The following is an 18,846-nucleotide window of genomic DNA, read 5'->3' as shown; positions in this document are numbered from 1 at the left end:
GTATAAGAAAAACTTTGATTAAGCTCATTATGTTTTGTTGCTTGAGTATGAATATTGTGATTTGGAGTTGTTAGTATGAATATCGTGATGTGGGTTCTTCTGTGATGTTTGGTTTCAGTGATAAGGTATGTTTTCCTTAATAAATTCAAAGCTGTTTTTCAGTATATTGTGGGCTCTACCCTAGTGGTTTTGTTTGGCTAGGCTCTCATTCTCATCAAATTTAGGAATCTTTAAAATATTTGGGTTGCTGGGTTTGTGGGGTTGGTGGAGGGTGAGTTTGACTTTGAGATTTTGCTCTAGAGAGAGTTGAGGTATCACTTTTTTCTTATCATTTCCTTCATATAATATCAAACACTAGATCGACTAGTTAATTCCATAATATTCTATTCTAAATTCTCTCTCAATCTTGGTATAGTATTGTTGTAATTATTTAAGGATCCTAGTTGGGACTTATTATAAAAAGCAGTTGTTCATTGCTTACAGGGCCAATCAAACATGCTACTGTTTCTTATATCGTATCTACAAAGATCCCGGGTCTTTGTATCAATATACGGAACAACAGTATTTACAGAATTTTCTAGCTTTTTTATCGCTTTTATAGTCAATTTCAGAATTTGATCACCCTCTTGGCTGCCTATGTAGTACTTACAAGAAAAATCTATATTATGGCCAAACATTTCTTTTATACTAAGTTGAAAATTCAATGAAAGTGGTGCTATCTTGTTAGGCCCCAAGTTAATAGAATACAGAATAAGAGAATAAATGAAAAGGGTCAATGTATTGGGAGTGCTTTTGTTGTGAGTGAGAATAGGTTAGTATATATATTGGAGAGTTCCCCACTCTTTAATTCTATTCCATTGCTAATCTTCAATTGTTACTACTGTTTCTAGCTACTATTTGGAGATTTTGCTATTGGTTTGAGTATTTTGCAGCAGGTTCTTATCATATCTTGTTTGTTTCCCATGTGCTTCTTTCCTCAAATCATATTGTAAATTTTTCTAGATAATTTTGGTTCAACTTCTGAGTACTGTATGAAATAAAATATGGGTTGCAAATATTTTCTGCACTTGCTTTTTATTATTATAAACCAAAATATACGAGTTACATTACTTTTCTATAAAGAAGTGATTTATTTTCCAGATACAAATAAACAACATACTGTTATATGTACATGAAAATTTGTTTACAAGAGAAGGCATGACTTTAAAATTGATTATGATTTCAGTGATGATTCCAAAACACTCTTTTTGTTTGTTGCAAGTGCAATTGAGATTTTTAGATTATTTGATAGGAGGTTATGTAGAATTGTTGGTATAACTTAAAATTTTAGACTTACATACACAAGAAGATAATTTTTGCTATGGCATATTGCTAGATTTGAAATATGGCAATTGAGAACACAGATGATGATACATGTTTGTGGGGACCAACTATAGAGAAAATATTTATTGATATCGTGGTTGATGAAGTGAATAAGGGAAATATGAAAAGTGGTCAGTTTAGCTCAAAGACATGGGCAAGAGTTCTTGAGGATTTGCAAAGTAAAAGTAAGCGAAAGTATGTAATGAAACAAGTTAAGCAAAAGTTTCATAGGTTACGCACCAAGTATTGTGAGTTTTCTTGTCGAAACAAACTGGATTTGGATGGAGACGTGAAAACTAAGTTTATTTTTTGAAAGAGTTAGTCTTTAATCAAGTAAAGTGATAAGTTAGTTCCTTTTCTTTGTTCAGGCACATCCAAGGGCAGCACAATATCGAAAGAAAGGATGTGATCATTTTAGATTATTGGAACTAATTTTTAGTAAATCAACCGCGACTGGTTATCACCACCGTTCTGCTGCTTTAGGTCCACCCAATATTGATGATGAAAGGGAGATAGAAAATGATTTAGATCATGTAGACATATAAGATATTGATGATAATGATAGTGCTAGTTGTATAGGCTCACGTCTTGTTGATGATATTTTTAAACGTTCAACAAAAAATTCAGCAAGAACAAGTGTAGAGCGAGTGAAAAGACAAAGATCACAATAAATAAGTGATGCAATTTTTGCATGGACCGAGGTAGCAAAAGTAAGAGCTGAGGCTACTTTAGCTAAAGCTGAAAAATACAATAGTAAAAGTGAAGTAGGAGGAAGTCAAAAAGATGAATTTTCTCTCACAAAATGCATGCAAATCCTTGAAGGAATTGAAGGAGATGATGATGATGTTTACATGAAAGCTGTCAAGAAGTTCAAAGATTTAGATTGGAGAGAGACTTTTATTAATATGTCTACTGCTAGAAAGAGGACTTGGCTAGATAGACTTTGATATTATTATAGTTTGTTATGCTAAGGTGATGTTTATTGATACCTATGTCTTTTTTTTTTATATATATATTATTATAGTTTGTTATGCTATGATGATGTTAGCTGGTACCTATTTTTTTTTTTTGAACACTGGATGACTTTGTTATTAATTTCAAACATTATATGTCTTTTTTATATATCTTTTAGCCTATGTTTTTTATTTCTTAAATTTATTTTTTGCATGCTAATATAGACTAAGAACAATCAAATGGATGATTCTAGTTCTAATTCATCCTCTACAGATAGTGATTTTGATGACTTTTCAAATTTTTTAATGCCATACCTTCTATGTGATTACAATGAGAAGTTTATTGAGAAAATCCCTCAACGAACATCTGTTTTAAGTGGAGAGGATTTTGTGAAACAATTATTAGGTGGTCATGAGAGAACATGTTACAAATTGTTGCGAATGGATAAGAATGTATTTGTTGAGTTTTGTACTTGTTTAAAACAAAAAGAATACATTAAGTACACCTGAGAGGTTAAAGATGAAGAGTCAGTTGCTATTTTTCTTATGATTGTTGGTCAAAATATGAGAATGAGACTTATAGCAGATCAATTTCAACATTCCCTTGAAACTATTGATAGGCATTTTTGTCTAACATTGAAGGCAATATGTAAATTAGGACAAGATATCATTCGTCCAACTCAGTCTCCATTACCTTCTCGTATTATCAATTCCTCGAAATACTATCCATGGTTTCAGGTATTTAACTACATTTAGTGTAAGATAAATAATGCTTTCACACATTATTAGTGTATATTTTTTTAATAACTTTTATTTACTTTTTTTAATCAGAATTGTATAGGTGCAATTGATAGAACACATGTCAGTGCATGTGTCCCTGTAGATAAGCAAGTCAGTTACAAAGGTCGAAAAAATGTAGTAACACAAAATATTTTATGTGCTTGTAACTTCGACATGTTCTTTACTTTTGTATCTGCTAGTTGGGAGGGCACTACAAATGATTCCAGGGTATTTATAGATGTAATTACAACACCTGAATATAAGTTTCCACTGCCTAGAGAAGGTATTTGTAACAAAAATTGAATTATTATTTTATTATTTAGTGATGGTGCTTATAGACAACTAATCTTTTGTAGGTGAATATTACGTTTTGGTTTCTGAATTTCCATGTACAAAAGGTTTTCTCCTACCATATCGTGGTGAAAGATACTATTTGCAAGAATACAACAGTGGACGTATTGGATCGCGTGGCATGAAAGAACTATTCAATTATAGACATTCTTCACTTAGAAATGTCATTGAACGGTGCTTTGGTGTGCTGGAAGCTCGTTTTCCTATATTAAAAATGATGCCACCTTACAAATTGAGTAGACAAACTTTGATAGTAATTGCTTGTTGTACACTTCATAATTTTATTCGATAACGCACCCAATATGATCATATATTTAGAGAACGGGAAGAAAAAAAAACTTGAGAGTGAAGACAACATAGAAGGATGTGAAACCACTGTATCAAGATGTGAAGTTAATTTGTCTAATGAATCTGCCGCGATAATGGCACGTGTTCGAGATCGTATTGCTCAAACTATGTGGACGACTTATAATAATAGAAATTAGTCAATTAATTTTAATATTTGATGATACATTCAAGATTAAATTTATTTTTATAAGGATATATTGTACACTAATGGTTATTTTATATCTATTTTAGATTAAAAAATTTCTTTAAGAATTTTGTGATTATATTTTTAAGCAGTATAATATTATATTCACTTATTATTTAAAATTGTTTTTTTTTTTTTAAAAAAAAAAAAACAAATTAGATATTAATATGTTATTGAATTAAATTAAAATTTGTGATGTTTATTTTTTCAAAAAAAAAAAAAAAAGAACAGCACAACACTAAAAAAAATAATAGCAATATTTTTTTTTTGTTTTTAAAAATATATATTTTAAAAAAGTAATTTTTAAAAGTATGTTGTTTTTACTATCCAAACATGTTTTCAGTTTTTGTTGTTTAAAAATTGTTTTTAAAAAATATTAGCCAAGTACCATTTAGTTTTTAAAATGATAAAAAATTGTTTTTTGTTCTCACTTTTAGAAATTATTTTTAAAAAACTAAAAATTGAAAATACAGCCAAACAACCTCTTGGTGTCCTCCTCCTCCGGACTGGATAAAGCTGAATTGTGATGTAAAAGTAGGTTTAGATAGCATGTGTACTGCAATTGTTGCTAGAAATCATTTTGGCAGGGTGATTCGTGTTCATAGGTCTCGATCGGTTGGATTTTTTTGATGCATTATGTGGAGAAGTTGCAGCATGCTCTTTGGCTGTGACATTGGCTTTGGACATTGGGTCCAAGTTTGTTATGTGGAGAATGACTCGAGGGTAGTTATCAATGCTCTCAATGGGAAGGACTCTCATTGGGCACTTAAAACTATGTCTCATTTTGTATTAAGTCCTCTCCTTCGTTTTATAGTTGTAATTTTTCTAATATTAGTAACTTGTAATTTTATTGCCCATATGTGGCTAAATGGGCTTTCGCTCACCAGATGTTTGGTCTTATCCCAGTCTCTTCCATACCGAAAAACTTTGTAACGACCGAGAGGTCTAACTATATTTGCCATATATGATAAGTACACTTTTATTCAAAAAAAAAAAAAAACTTTCAGTTACAAATAAATACCTAAGTTTAATTTTTAGCGGTAGTAATACATAACTTATAATTTTATAACTTTTGTAGGTATCTGACTGTTAAGTGTTAAGTAAATTGCCACGTGGCAATCTCTGATTGGTCCAAGTCATTAAATTTTTATTTTTTTTTAAAAAAAAATAGTTTAAATATACCAATAAGAAAATAACACGTGGATAATGACTTAATATTTAACTTTCAGGGACTTACAGAGTTCTAGAAATATAACTTAGGTATTATTACCACCAAAAATTAAACTTTAGTATTTATTTGTAACCGAAAGTTAAACTTAGATATTTATGTAACAAATTACTCAAAATATAATAAAACTAACTTTAAATTAATTTATAATGATTTTCACAAAAAAAAAAAAAAACTAATTTATAATGAAAACCCCCCATTTTAAGATAAAAATTATATTTGTAAACTAATCTTTTAGAAAAAAAACTTTAAACCAATTTCATTATCAACCAAAAAAAAAGTTAAAACGTATAATATATTAAAGGAGAATCACTTCATATATTTTTTAACTTTTTTTTTGAAAAATTTACAGTTTAGGCTACTAAAGTGGTTGCAGCACTACTTGCAATAGGAATTTCTATACGGTTTTTTGTTTCAATTTAAGTTGCAGCGCTAGTTGCAATAAGAATTTTTATGTAAAATTCCGTAAAAATACAAAAATACAAAAAAAGAAAAAAAACTGTTTTGAAATGTAAAAATGAAAAAGCCACTTGTTGACCGAGATTTTCGGCAACTATTAAAATATAATTATAATAAGGAGCTGTAAGAAAATGAGATGAAGACTTTTTACGTGGTTAGTGCGTTAATGAGCCTTAGTCCACGAGCCACTGCTATTAATGGATGTATTTAATAGAGATTCTACACTTGAGAGAATGTTTTTCTCTCAAATACAGAGAATGTTCTTGGTGAGTTTGTTCTCTCTTGCTCTTTTGCAACCAAGATTCTCGACCCCATTAAATGAGCTTTGAGGGGGTATTTATAGTGTTTTGGTGGGGTAATCCCTAGAATTGTTCTTACACATGTGTCTGTAAGTATCCATAAAGTTGGGCATTTCCGATGAATATACCATGGGTGATGCATGGTCAAATCCCTAGGTGATGTAGGGTTTTTATGGAGAATGTCCTTTTTGTCTTATGATTGACGTGACTCTTCGCAGAGTAGCCGTCGCTAGACTTAAATGATCATTACTGTAGCGCTGCTGTTCGGGGGTTGTGCCGTCAGACTTTATTGCGTGTTACAGTCCCAACACGCTTCCTCCCATGCAGCATTAAATGCGACTTGACTTCTCGGGAGAGACTTGACACATCCCGGAGGGCCTTCACGCTATACTAGCTTCCAGGAATACCTTGTACTCCGGGTGTCTCCTCCGGGACCCATGCTAATAGCGCTTCCTGGTGGCATAGAAAGACTTAGCAAATCTTTCCAAGTTATCTGATCCACGTGTCCCCTCTCGACTGGTTCATGTATTTTGGGCGAATTTTGGAGCAACATTTACCCCCCAAGCCTTGTTTACTTAGTAAAAAGAAACCAAGGCTTGTTCAAGTGTCTCCGGTTGACCCCTCGTTTTCCTAGCTCGAGCCTCGAGCGCGTGGGGGCAAATTAAATGATGTCATTTAATGCAGCGACATGCTTTTTGCAGGAATGTTTCCAGCCGCCTCCTCGGTCTTCTGATACGACTTGGGGGCGCGTGGAGGTGTGTCTGATAATGGCATTAAATGCAGCGATTCACTTTTGCAGAGGTCGATTCGTTTCACGCCCCATGATTGATGCGGCGCATTGATGGTGTCAGACGGATACTCAAACGTTTCCACCGCCTTAATGGTAGATTGATCTGGTCCGTTGATCTTTGGGAATTCGAATCGTGCGTTTCCCCCACCGTTCGATTGGTAGGTGAAGACGCCTGTTCCTCATGCATTTTTGCCTATAAAAGCCACCACCTTTCCTTCATTTCGGTTACTTTCCATTCCTTGCCATTTCTGCTCGAATTTCCCAGAGAGAAAATTCCTCAAAGTAGCACAAACTGCTTTAATACTTAAACACTTCTTTCAGCCTTCCAGCGTTTGACTTCGCCAGTTCTTCTCAACTTTCACTCATCCACATTCAGTACCCCCAGTTCAACGATCTACTGTAAGTTTCTTGCATCCTTAGATAATAACATGCTTATATTTACTTCGTTCGTTTTCTGGGTTCGTACTTAGAGGCTTCTGGGTGTGTGAGTGTTTAAGTTCTTCGAGTTCTGTTTTATGTTTACTGCATTAGTTGTAGAATCGCCATTTATCATGCCCCTGTTGTAGTTTATACAGTTCTGTTTGGAGAAGGCCATGTGTTCTTCTTTTAACAGTTGCTTAGGGCATAAGATGGCTTTTTTTCTTTTTTTCTTTTTTTTTTGCGAAACCACTTTCTGCGATTTCATTGCACCCGACACTTGTTGAGGGATTCTCTCCAGAGTTTCCCAGGTGACACGTGTCCGGAGGGGGCCTCTTTCCAGCGGTTAGGGGACCCCCACTCCCTTTTTCTTGATTTAGGGTTTGGTATGGGACCTAACTGCTGGGTTTTTCTTTTTCCCTTTTGTTTTTCTCAGAACACAAAATGTCTGCTTCTGGCTCAAAATCTTCTAAGAAGAAAGGGAAAAGTATGGCCACGCTGGAGGAGGTTTCTTTGGGACCCGTCGCCCAGGAGGGGTACAAGTCCCGTGCAACTGGCTGGGAAGCGGCCGAGCTTCGGTCGACCCTGACTTGTCCTCACCAGCTGGAGAACATTATTAATGTGGCTGGGATCAAACCCTCTACCTCAGGGACCTTCCACCGGCCTCCTCGTGACTCGGAGACGCCTAATCACAACTATGACGGCTTCGGGGCTTGGAGTCAGACCCATTTGATGGCCGGTGCCATGCTCCCGCTCCAAGATTACTTTGTGAATTTTCTTGTATTTGTCGGCCTTGCGCCATACCAACTTATTCCTCAAGCTTACCGCCTGCTCTCAGGCTTATTCATTTTTTACACCGCCCGTGGCTGGGGGTCTCCCAGCCCGGCGGAAATTTTATATTTTTATGAACTTGTATCCGTCCCCAAGAAAGGGGACAAACTTAAGGATGGTTTTTATGGGTTCCGGATCCACCCTGCTAACGAGGGGATGGTTCCATATAATAGGCAGACTCATGTTAAGGAGTACCGCCACCGCTTTTTCTTCTCGTCCGGGTTCAGGGCCGTGGACCACCCGGAGCTTCTCACGGAGTGGGTGCGGATCCCACCTTACCAGCGGACGCTTCCCACTCAGGCTTTCCTTCGAAGGGCCCAAGCCTTCGCCTCCTACGACCACGTCGATCTTGATGTCGGGGGCCTGGTCACCACGGAGAATTGCAGGAAGGCTAAACTTATCCTTTCTCATCAATCCGTGGATGACTCCAACCTCTCAAAGGTCATCTGCCCCAATGTGAGGGCGCCGGTTGCGGAGAAGGCCTTCCGGGATGAGCTCATTGCTACGGCAGAGAAGAAGTACCAAGATTATCTCTACCGGAAGGCCCAGGAGAAGGCGTATTCTAAGGCCCAGGCTGCCTCTGGGAGAGGGCTTCGCGTGGGGAGTCCGGTGGTGCGAAGGAGCCAAGCCATTGGCGGGAAGTCCGAGGCTAAATTTTTTGACAAGATACTTCAAGAAGAGATTAGGGGTCCTACCGCCGGGAGGCCCCTTCGTCTTGAAGGTTATTCTGAGAATCAGACTTCCCGGCCTCAGCCTTCAGCCCCCGAACCAAACTCGGGTGCTCCCGGTGCTAGCACTTCCGGTGCCGGTGGTAAGTCTCCCTTGATAATTCGCTATGTTCCTTCCGTTGATGAATATACCAGTCATAGGCCCATAGGGTTCGACGAGCGTCTCCGTAGGTTTAAGATGCCGTCGACCCGGTGGGGGGATCATTTGAAGGAATTTTATTTTACGAACTTAGGAGATTACCTAGGTCGGTCCCGGATGGGCTCCGGCCCTCCGGAACCTATTCCCTTAGGTCCGTCGGCTTACATAGCGTCCAGCTGGTTTCGGCCCTCGGACAGTTATCTTGGAGATGATGCTGCCAGCATTAAAGTTCAGGACTTTGCTAGGGCCGAATTAGGAAGTTCGGGTAGGAGTAGCTTATTTGCTGCATCTTTTATAAGCGGTTCCTCACGAACTTCTAACACTTGCTTATTTTTTGGAACAGGTACCTCCATGGATGCCATCCTGGAACAGCTTGCCGGGGTTCATACTCCCGTGGCTCCTCCGGCTTTCACCCCCTCTCCCCCAGCTCCTTCCTTGAAGGTTCCTTCCGGCGCTCCCCCCGAAACCATTGACTTAGTGGATGACGAGGAGGTGCTTCCGGGAGAAGGCCAAGGGAAAGGGTGGGACTTCTCGGAGGAAGCCGCTGAGGGTACTGGAGAGCCTCAAGCCCCTCCAGTGGTAGCAGAGGAGGACGAGGAGGAGCCTGAAGTGGCTCTGATTCGCAAGCGTAAGGGCAAGATGATTGCCCAGGACGAGCCGAAGAGGCCTCGGAGGGCCGACACTCCCGCTCATGGCCTAGACGGCGGGGTTTCCCCGATGGAGGAAAATCCTGCTCCTCCCCACATTGATCTTACCCCGATTCCGGGGGATGAGGTGAGGCAGGAGCTTCGCATAGCCAAACACAACTATGCTATGGACGAGTACTCCCGGGGGTATGCCGAAGTGGAGGCCCTTAGGAGGATTCTGCGAGCTGAGGTTGAGGCGAGCATCAATCACCCGGACTATCATGATCCGTGGAACCTCAATCTGGACCCCTTAACGGACTGGTTCCGTCCCCTCCTAGGGCCCACTTTGGCTCCCTTTGCCGCGGAGATGACCGGTGAGTTCGCCTCTCAGCTTACACGTTGTGCGCCCAAGCGGTTTGCCACTTGTGCTTCCCTGAACTCTATCTTCCAGGTCCAGGACCTCAGCCATTCTCTCACAGTGGTAAGTACTTTGCAATTTTTTGCGTTTCCTTTTTGTTGTTTGTATTTTGTTTTCTTCCTTTGAGAAATTTTTCCTTATACCTCGTTATGGTTCAGCTTGCTGCTGAGGCTGGTCGCCTCTCCAGGAACATCATAAACCATGGCTTCGCTCTGTCCGACTTTGGGGACATGAACGACGTCAGGAAGGTCCTCCAAGACCTCACAGCGGAGAGGCAGATCTACCAGGAGGCTGCCGAGCGCCAGGAGGCAGCGGCCAAGGCCAAGGAAGAGGAGGCCCACCGGAGGGAGGCTCAGGCGGAGGCCATGATCCGGGACGAGGCCCAGCGGAGAGACAGGATGGAGGCCCATCATCAGGAGGAACTAAGGGCTCAAACCGAGGCTGTCGAGAAGGCCAGGCGAGATCTTCGGGAGGCCAGGGAGGCTTTGGATGAAATGGCCGCCAAGGTGAGGTCTCTAGAGGAGACTCACCAGTCGGATATCGAATCCAAGGCCGCTCTAGCTGCGGAGTTGAAGGAGCTTAGGGATTACAAAGATCAGTCTACCAGGAAGGCCAAGAGGGCCGAGCTCCTTTCTCCTGTTTCCTGCGCCCGGTGCCCGAAGCGCTTCGATGATGGTGTCTACATGGCTTGGGCCACCAATGATCAGAGTATCAAGCTTACTTTTTATCCCAAACCCGAGGACATGATTGCCAAATTCCGGGAAAAGAAGAAGAAGCTTGATGCTGCGCTTGAGGCACGGATTGGACCTCGTCTTCCTCCGCGGGCTGACTGAGCTGCCGTATTATTGACCCAGATTCTACCCGTTCTTTTTATAACTCTTTTTTTTTTGTTTGTACATATTTGCTGCTGCCTTAGAACAATTTACATATAAGCGGCAGCTTTTATTTGAAGGGGAGACAATTATATCTTAAGGCCTGTCCCCGGGCCATTTACATGTGTATGACCTACCCTTCGGGCTAGGATATTTTTTTTCCTTATATATATGCGATCTTTATTTGTCACACTTAGGTATTTTAACCTGTCCTTTGGCTCAGGGTTTTTATACTTACGCTCTTTATTTTTGCGCATATTTTTTGACCTGCCCTTTGGGTCAGGATATTTTACTTAGATTGACCTGCCCTTTGGGTCAGGATATTTTACTTAGTTTGTTTTTTTTTGTTTGTCCGTGCGGTATACCCTAGTACCCCCCTGAGTGGCATAGAAACTTTGTTTTTAAGGCACTCAGTTTTATTTAATATAGAGGAGGCATACATTTGGACGGTACAAACCCTTTGAACAAAATCTAAGTTTAATTCGCTATTGGTAATATTTTCTGAGGTGATCGGCATTCCAGGCTCTTGGGACAGTAGTTCCGTCCATTCTTTTCAGTTTGTAAGTGCCAGAACCGATTTCGTCCTCGATTTCATATGGTCCTTCCCAATTTGGTCCAAGTACCCCCACTCCGGGTTCTTGGGTGGCTGGGAAAACCCTTCTTAGGACCATATCCCCAATAGCGAATTTTCTATTTTTAACCTTGGAGTTAAAATACTTGGTCACCTTCTTTTGATAAGCAGCCATCCGTATTTGGGACTCATCCCGGAGTTCTTCGACTTGATCCAGAGCCTCTTGGAGCAGGGCCTGATTGGTGGCCGGATCGTAAGTCGTCCTCCTGTGGGATGGGAATAATGTTTCCACCGGGACCATTGCTTCACAACCGTACGCCATTGAGAACGGCGAGTGACCGGTTGTGGTTCTGGGGGTCGTCCGGTAGGCCCACAATACCCTTGGCAATTCTTCAGGCCAGTTATTTTTACAGGCCAGTAGCTTCTTTTTCAAGGTGACCTTTAGGATTTTATTGACTGCTTCCGCCTGGCCGTTTGTTTGAGGTCGGGCTACCGCGGAGAAGCTTTTTACCACTCCGTGTCGGTTGCAAAAGTCAGTAAATTCCTCGCAATCAAATTGCTTTCCATTGTCTGAGACTATCTTGTGAGGCAAGCCGTATCGACACACTATGTTTTTTATAACAAAGTCCAACGCCTTCTTAGCAGTTATTGTCTTCATAGGCTCAGCCTCTGTCCACTTGGTGAAGTAGTCCACTGCTACTATTGCATACTTTACCCCTCCTTTTCCCGTAGGTAGAGACCCGATGAGATCTATTCCCCAGACCGCGAAGGGCCAGGGGCTGGTCATCAAAGTGATCTCATTTGGAGGAGCTCTCGGTATGTTCGCGTACCTTTGGCACGAGTCACACTTTTGGACATAGTCTATACAATCTTTTTTCATTGTTGGCCAGAAGTACCCTTGCCTCAATATTTTCTTTGAGAGGCTGGGTCCTCCCGTATGATCTCCACAGAACCCTTCATGGACCTCCAGCATGATTTGTCTAGCTTCAGGGTCCGATACACACCTTAAATAAGGCATGCTGAGTCCTCTCCGGTAGAGAATTTGATCCATCATTACATAACGATGAGCCCGATATCGAATCTTTCGAGACAGTGCCCTCTCTTGGGGCAACTCACCTGTGGTTATGTACTTTATGATGGGGACCATCCAGCTGGGTTCTTGCCCAACCGTTTGTGTGGTCTCTTTTATTTTGATGCTCGACTCTGCCAAGCGTTTCACTGGTACTACCCCCAGCTCTTCGATTTCGCTGTCCGAGGCTAACTTAGCCAGACAGTCCGCGTGAGCGTTCTTTTCTCGGGGGATTCTTTCTATTTTATAGTCCGTGAATTCGTGGAGTAGTTCTCGGACTATTGTCACGTACGCGGCCATCCTTTCGCCGCGAGTTTGGTATTCTCCGGAAACTTGGTTTACGACCAGCTGAGAATCGCTGTAGACTTCCACCCGCTTGGCTCCTACAGCTTTAGCCAATTTTAGCCCTGCTATCAGGGCCTCATATTCGGCTTCATTATTCGAAGCTGTGAAGTTGAATCGGAGTGCTGCCTGGAGCCGTAATCCAGTAGGTGATATCATAGCCACTCCGGCTCCTGAACCGTTCTCATTAGAAGCTCCATCTACAAATACTCTCCAAGTGGGGATGGGTGGCTCCGGTGTATTGGCTGTCGCCTCGGCTTCATTACATTCGGTGATGAAGTCCGCCAAGGCTTGGCCTTTTATGGAAATCCGGGGCACGTAATGTAAGTCGAACTGACTCAGCTCCATCGCCCACTTGAGGAGCCTTCCGGATGCTTCAGGCTTCTGGAGAACTTGCCGGAGTGGATGATTGGTCAAGATTCTGATCGGATGGGCTTGGAAGTATGGTCTCAACTTCCTTGATGCCATCAGGAGGCAGAATACTAATTTTTCAATAACCGGGTACCTTGTCTCGGCCCCTACCATGCGCTTACTAACATAGTACACGGGGTGCTGAATTTTTTCTTCCTCCCGGACCAGTGCAGCACTGACCGCATGCTCGGAGACGGCCAAGTAAAGGAACAAGTCTTCTCCAAGGACGGGTTTTGATAGGACAGGAGGTTTGGCCATGTGGTCTTTTAACCTTTTGAATGCCTCCTCGCATTCATCTGTCCATTCGAACTTTTGGCATTTCTTCAGTATGTTGAAGAAGGGTATGCACTTGTCCGTGGACCGTGAGATAAAGCGGCTTAGTGCGGCTACCTTTCCGGTCAAACTCTGCACGTCCTTATGTTTCTTGGGGGATGGCATGTCCAGGAGAGCTTGGATTTTCTCTGGGTTCGCCTCGATCCCCCTTTGGCTGACTATGAAGCCCAAGAATTTTCCCGACTTGACCCCGAAGGTGCATTTTTTCGGATTGAGCTTCATGCCGTATCTCCGGACGACTTCGAAACATTCCTCTAAGTCGTTTGCATGGCTGTTGCATGCTTTGGATTTGACGAGCATGTCGTCTACATATACTTCCATGTTTCGTCCCAGGAGGCTTTTAAACATCCGGTTAACCATTCTTTGATAGGTTGCTCCGGCGTTTTTCAGTCCGAAAGGCATGACTAGGTAACAGTATACCCCCTTATCGGTCCTGAAGCTAGTGCACTCCCGGTCCGCCGTATGCATTTTTATTTGGTTGTACCCCGCATAGGCATCCATGAAAGACAACAACTTAAATCCGGACGTGGCGTCTACCATCTGGTCGATCCTGGGCAGCGGAAAGCAGTCCTTTGGGCAGGCTTTGTTTAGATCTGTGAAATCTATACAAACCCGCCAAGTCCCGTTCGGCTTGGGCACCAGGACCGGATTGGCCAGCCATTCCGGATAGTATACGTCGCGGATCATGCCATTGGACAAAAGATTGTCCACCTCTTTCTCTAAGGCCTCGGCTTTCACCGAGTCGAGCGGGCGTCTCTTTTGCTGTACAGGGGGCATGTCCGGGTTGACGTTGAGTACATGGGTGATGACATGAGGGCTGATGCCGGTCATGTCCTCTTGGCGCCATGCGAAAATGTCGATGGCGCCCTTCAGTGTTTTTATTATTTTATCTTTTTCCTCCGGATCCAGGCTTTTCCCTATCCGGAGTACTTTAGTGGAGTCGTTGTCGCACACTGGTATTTCTTCGACGTCCTCCATTGGTTCTACGACCCTTTCGGACCCTATGCGAGGGTCCAACTCGTCCTCTTCAGCCTTCTCTATCCCAGGGGGCCCCCGGACCATGAGTACTGGCAAGTGGGTGGCTACATTGTAACATTGCCTGGCCTCTCCTTGATTTCCCCTCACCGTTCCGACTCCGGCTTCCTGGGTAGGGAATTTTAGGCATAGGTGTCGGATTGAAGTAATTGCACCAAAGTCGATGAGGGCCGGTCGGCATAAGATTGCGTTGTAGGCTGTTGGACAGTCTACCACCACGAAGGTGCAATACTTGAATGTGCTTTGGGGGGTATCCGGGCACAGGGTAATTGGGAGCCTGACTTTTCCCATCGGGATTAGCGTTGTCCCGTTAAACCCTGTGAGCTGCGATCCACTAGGAGAGAGGTCCCGGTCGGTCAACCCTATCGCAGTGAAGGCTTCTTTGAAGAGCAAGTTCACGGAACTTCCATTGTCAATCAGGACCCTAGCCACCACTTTATTTGCGATGGGGGTCTCTATGACCAGCGGGTCGTGGTGAGGAAAACGCACCGTCTTGGCGTCTTCTTCCGTGAACGTTATGGGTTGGTCCATTAGCCGAGGCCTTTGAGCCGGGAGTTGAGTGACCTCCCACACCTCACTGTGTCCTGCGGCCTCGGCATATCTCTTTCGCTCCTTGCGAGTGTTTCCTCCGATATGGGGACCTCCGGAGATCATGGCTACCCGTCCATTAGGCCGGGGCGGTAGTCCGGGTATATGCTGGGCGTCACCTGCGGGAGCAGCTGGAGGCAATACTCCTGCTGTACCCCCTGGTGTTCCCGAAGGCATACCCCCTGCCACCTGCCCTAGATTGAGGTGGGGCAACCTATTTTTGATCCACTCATAGAGGTGGCCCAAACGGATCAAATTCTCAATCTCGTCTTTGAGATTTTTACACTCATTGGTGCTGTGACCAATGTCGTTGTGGTACTCGCACCTTTTACTCGGATCTCTCCGAGAGCTGTCTTTGTACAATGGCTGTGGTCTCCGGTAGTGCGTATTCTGCCTTGTGGCAAAATATACACGTTCCTGAGAGTCCGTGAGCTCTGTGTACTGGGTGTATTGGGGTGTGTACCCCTTCTTTTGGCGCTTCTCTCCCGTTCGGGTGCTGCCTTTGGAAGACCTTTTGCTCCTCGACCCCTGGGTAGGGCCTGTTAAGCTAGCGGTCGGGGCAGCTTGTGAAGGAGTCCGTCCATTCACCCCGGACGGGTTGCCGTAATGGGAAGATGCCGGGGGCAAAACTTGGCCCTGGCTGTATCCGGGAGTAGCAGAGAACTGTATGCCACTTACCGGAGGGGTCGCGGTCGGGACAGTACCCGAGGGCGATACTCCTGGCATGTATCCCGCTATCCCGGTGGGATAATAGCCTCCGTAAGCCACGATTTGGGCTTCTTCGAGGTTAATTTATTTCTGGACTCGCTTCTGGAAGTCCTGAAGGCTAGCAGCGCCTTCTTGCTGTAATTCGTTCCAGAAGGGAGTCCCAGTGCGGATTCCTGCTTGGAGAAGCGCAAGCTGTTGTCCGTCGTCGACCTTCTTGGTCTTCGAGGCTTCCTCTCGGAACCTCTTGATGTAATTCTTCAAGGTCTCGGTGGGCAGTTGCTTGATGTTGGTCAAGGCACTAACCTCCAAGTTAACCTTCCTGGCAGCGACAAACTGTCTCCGGAAGTTGGTTTGGAGTTTGTTCCAACAACCCACCGATCCTGGTTCCAATTTCTTGAACCATTCCTCTGCCGATCCGCTCAGAGTGAGGGGGAAGCATAAGCATTTGGCGTCATTGCTGACCCGCATGACTGTCATGACTCGGTTGAATCGTGACAAGTGATCACTGGGGTCGGAGTTCCCAGTATATGCCGCCATTTCGGGCATCTTGAAGTTTTTAGGGAGCTCCGCCTCCAGGATATGTTTGGCGCAAGGCTCCCGATCCTCACTATCTGAGTCGGAGTCGTCTCCCTTCTGCCTCCGGGAGACTCGGGCAATATCTTTTCGAAGTATGGCAAGTTCTGCCATAATCCCTTCGTTTACAGTACCCGAGGAGACTACGGGCCTGTATCTTTTTTGGTCAAGGTGATCCCGGAGGTCACCTTGATTCCCATTGATTTGATTTCTCAGATCAATGGGTGGACATCTCTGTCCTCTCCTTCCTCTACCCCCTGGTTCCTGGTGCACGGAAACGCTTTTCCGGTCCCCTCGATCCTGAGGGCCAAGACTCCCTCTTTGGGGCTTGCCCCTCTGCGGACCTTTCCCTTTAGGGAAATCCGAGCGGACCTTTCGCGGATCCTGCACCTTTTTCTTTCGACCAGGGGCAGAAGTAGGGTTTTTGGTTTGGTTTTCCTCAGCAGGGTGCCTAATAGGGCTAGGTTCCCTAGGCCTTTGCTGCTGGGAATTAGGCGAAGACGTTGCTGGCTCCCCGTCGAGTCCAGCGGCCATCGCCTTGGGATGCACGTGAATGCCAGCTGCCTCCATGGCTTTCTGCATGGCTAGCATCACTTCCTGCATTTTTTGATTTTGCGCTTTCTGAGCTTCGATCTCAGCTTCATGATCGATAGCTTTTTGTCTAAGGAGCACCAGCTCCGAGTAACTTCCTCCGTCGTAGGCATACTCGTCGAGGTGTTCCTCGTAGTTTTCATCGGGAACTATTTCTTCTTCTTCTTCCTCGGACTCCTCTGCTGCCCTTGAGGCTACATCTTCCTCATTGGGATCTTGAGCGTCTTCTAGAGGGCGAGGATGACGTGTAGCTCTTGTCTCCACCATTGTCGTGGAGTTGAATGCTTGTTGTGAAGCAGCTTTCCTCAGCTCTCAATGAAAGCACCAAAATGTTGACCGAGATTTTCGGCAACTATTAAAATATAATTATAATAAGGAGCTGTAAGAAAATGAGATGAAGACTTTTTACGTGGTTAGGGCGTTAATGAGCCTTAGTCCACGAGCCACTGCTATTAATGGATGTATTTAATAGAGATTCTACACTTGAGAGAATGTTTTTCTCTCAAATACAGAGAATGTTCTTGGTGAGTTTGTTCTCTCTTGCTCTTTTGCAACCAAGATTCTCGACCCCATTAAATGAGCTTTGAGGGGGTATTTATAGTGTTTTGGTGGGGTAATCCCTAGAATTGTTCTTACACATGTGTCTGTAAGTATCCATAAAGTTGGGCATTTCCGATGAATATACCATGGGTGATGCATGGTCAAATCCCTAGGTGCTGTAGGGTTTTTATGGAGAATGTCCTTTTTGTCTTATGATTGACGTGACTCTTCGCAGAGTAGCCGTCGCTAGACTTAAATGATCATTACTGTAGCGCTGCTGTTCGGGGGTTGTGCCGTCAAACTTTATTGCGTGTTACAGTCCCAACACGCTTCCTCCCATGCAGCATTAAATGCGACTTGACTTCTCGGGAGAGACCTGACACATCCCGGAGGGCCTTCACGCTATACTAGCTTCCAGGAATACCTTGTACTCCGGGTGTCTCCTCCGGGACCCATGCTAATAGCGCTTCCTGGTGGCATAGAAAGACTTAGCAAATCTTTCCAAGTTATCTGATCCACGTGTCCCCTCTCGACTGGTCCACGTATTTTGGGCGAATTTTGGAGCAACACCACTATATTAAAAGTTTATATCAAAATAAAATTTTCTAAAGTTTATTTCTATTTTAGTTTGTTTAGATAGCAAACTAAATTAGATAATATTATGCCACATAACAACATAACTGAAAACATTAACAGAATGTAACATAAAATTAGGGGGGGTTTGATAACACTATTTTTAATTAGTTTTTTATTTTAATAATTGGAAAAGTAAAAATATTTTTCAAAAACATGTTCTATAAAAATGTTTTATTTTTTAATTTTTTAATTGAGAATCAAAATTTTGAAAATAAAAAACGCCACTTTCAATATTTTTCTAAACAATTTTTTTTCTTAATTAATATTTTAGACTCCGACCAGACCCAGACCCAAATTCCCCCACGATCCTAGCGCTAAACCCCACCTCTGACCCTCAACCTAGACCTGACTTAAATAAAATCAAAAAATAAAAATAAAAATAAACTTTACAGAACACACTTTTATTTTCTGTTTTCAAAATTGAAAAAATAAAAGTGGTTACAGAATACATTTTTATTTTACAAAAATAAAAATTTTACTTTCATTTTGTGACTAACAAATGAGAAAACAAGTGTTACTAAACAATACCTTAGTTTTTGATGATTGTTTAAAGCTTAAGGGATATATTTGAAGACATATAAATATAGGAGGCATAAACTTTTAGTCACAAAGTTTAGGGTACAAAATAATTTTATATTCTTACAAAAATAAATGAAAGGGATTT

General features: G+C 42.9%; 1 pseudogene; it reads left to right on the top strand.

Annotated features, from left to right (window-relative positions):
* Positions 1 to 1,384: 1,384 nt before the first annotated feature.
* On the top strand, positions 1,385 to 4,098 carry LOC133036938 (uncharacterized; annotated as a pseudogene).
* Positions 4,099 to 18,846: the final 14,748 nt, after the last annotated feature.

This window comes from Cannabis sativa, chromosome 4 (genome assembly GCF_029168945.1).
Source record: "Cannabis sativa cultivar Pink pepper isolate KNU-18-1 chromosome 4, ASM2916894v1, whole genome shotgun sequence".
Lineage (NCBI taxonomy): Eukaryota > Viridiplantae > Streptophyta > Magnoliopsida > Rosales > Cannabaceae > Cannabis > Cannabis sativa.
Note: the sequence above shows the minus strand (reverse complement) of the source record. Positions and strands in the feature narration are given on the sequence as shown.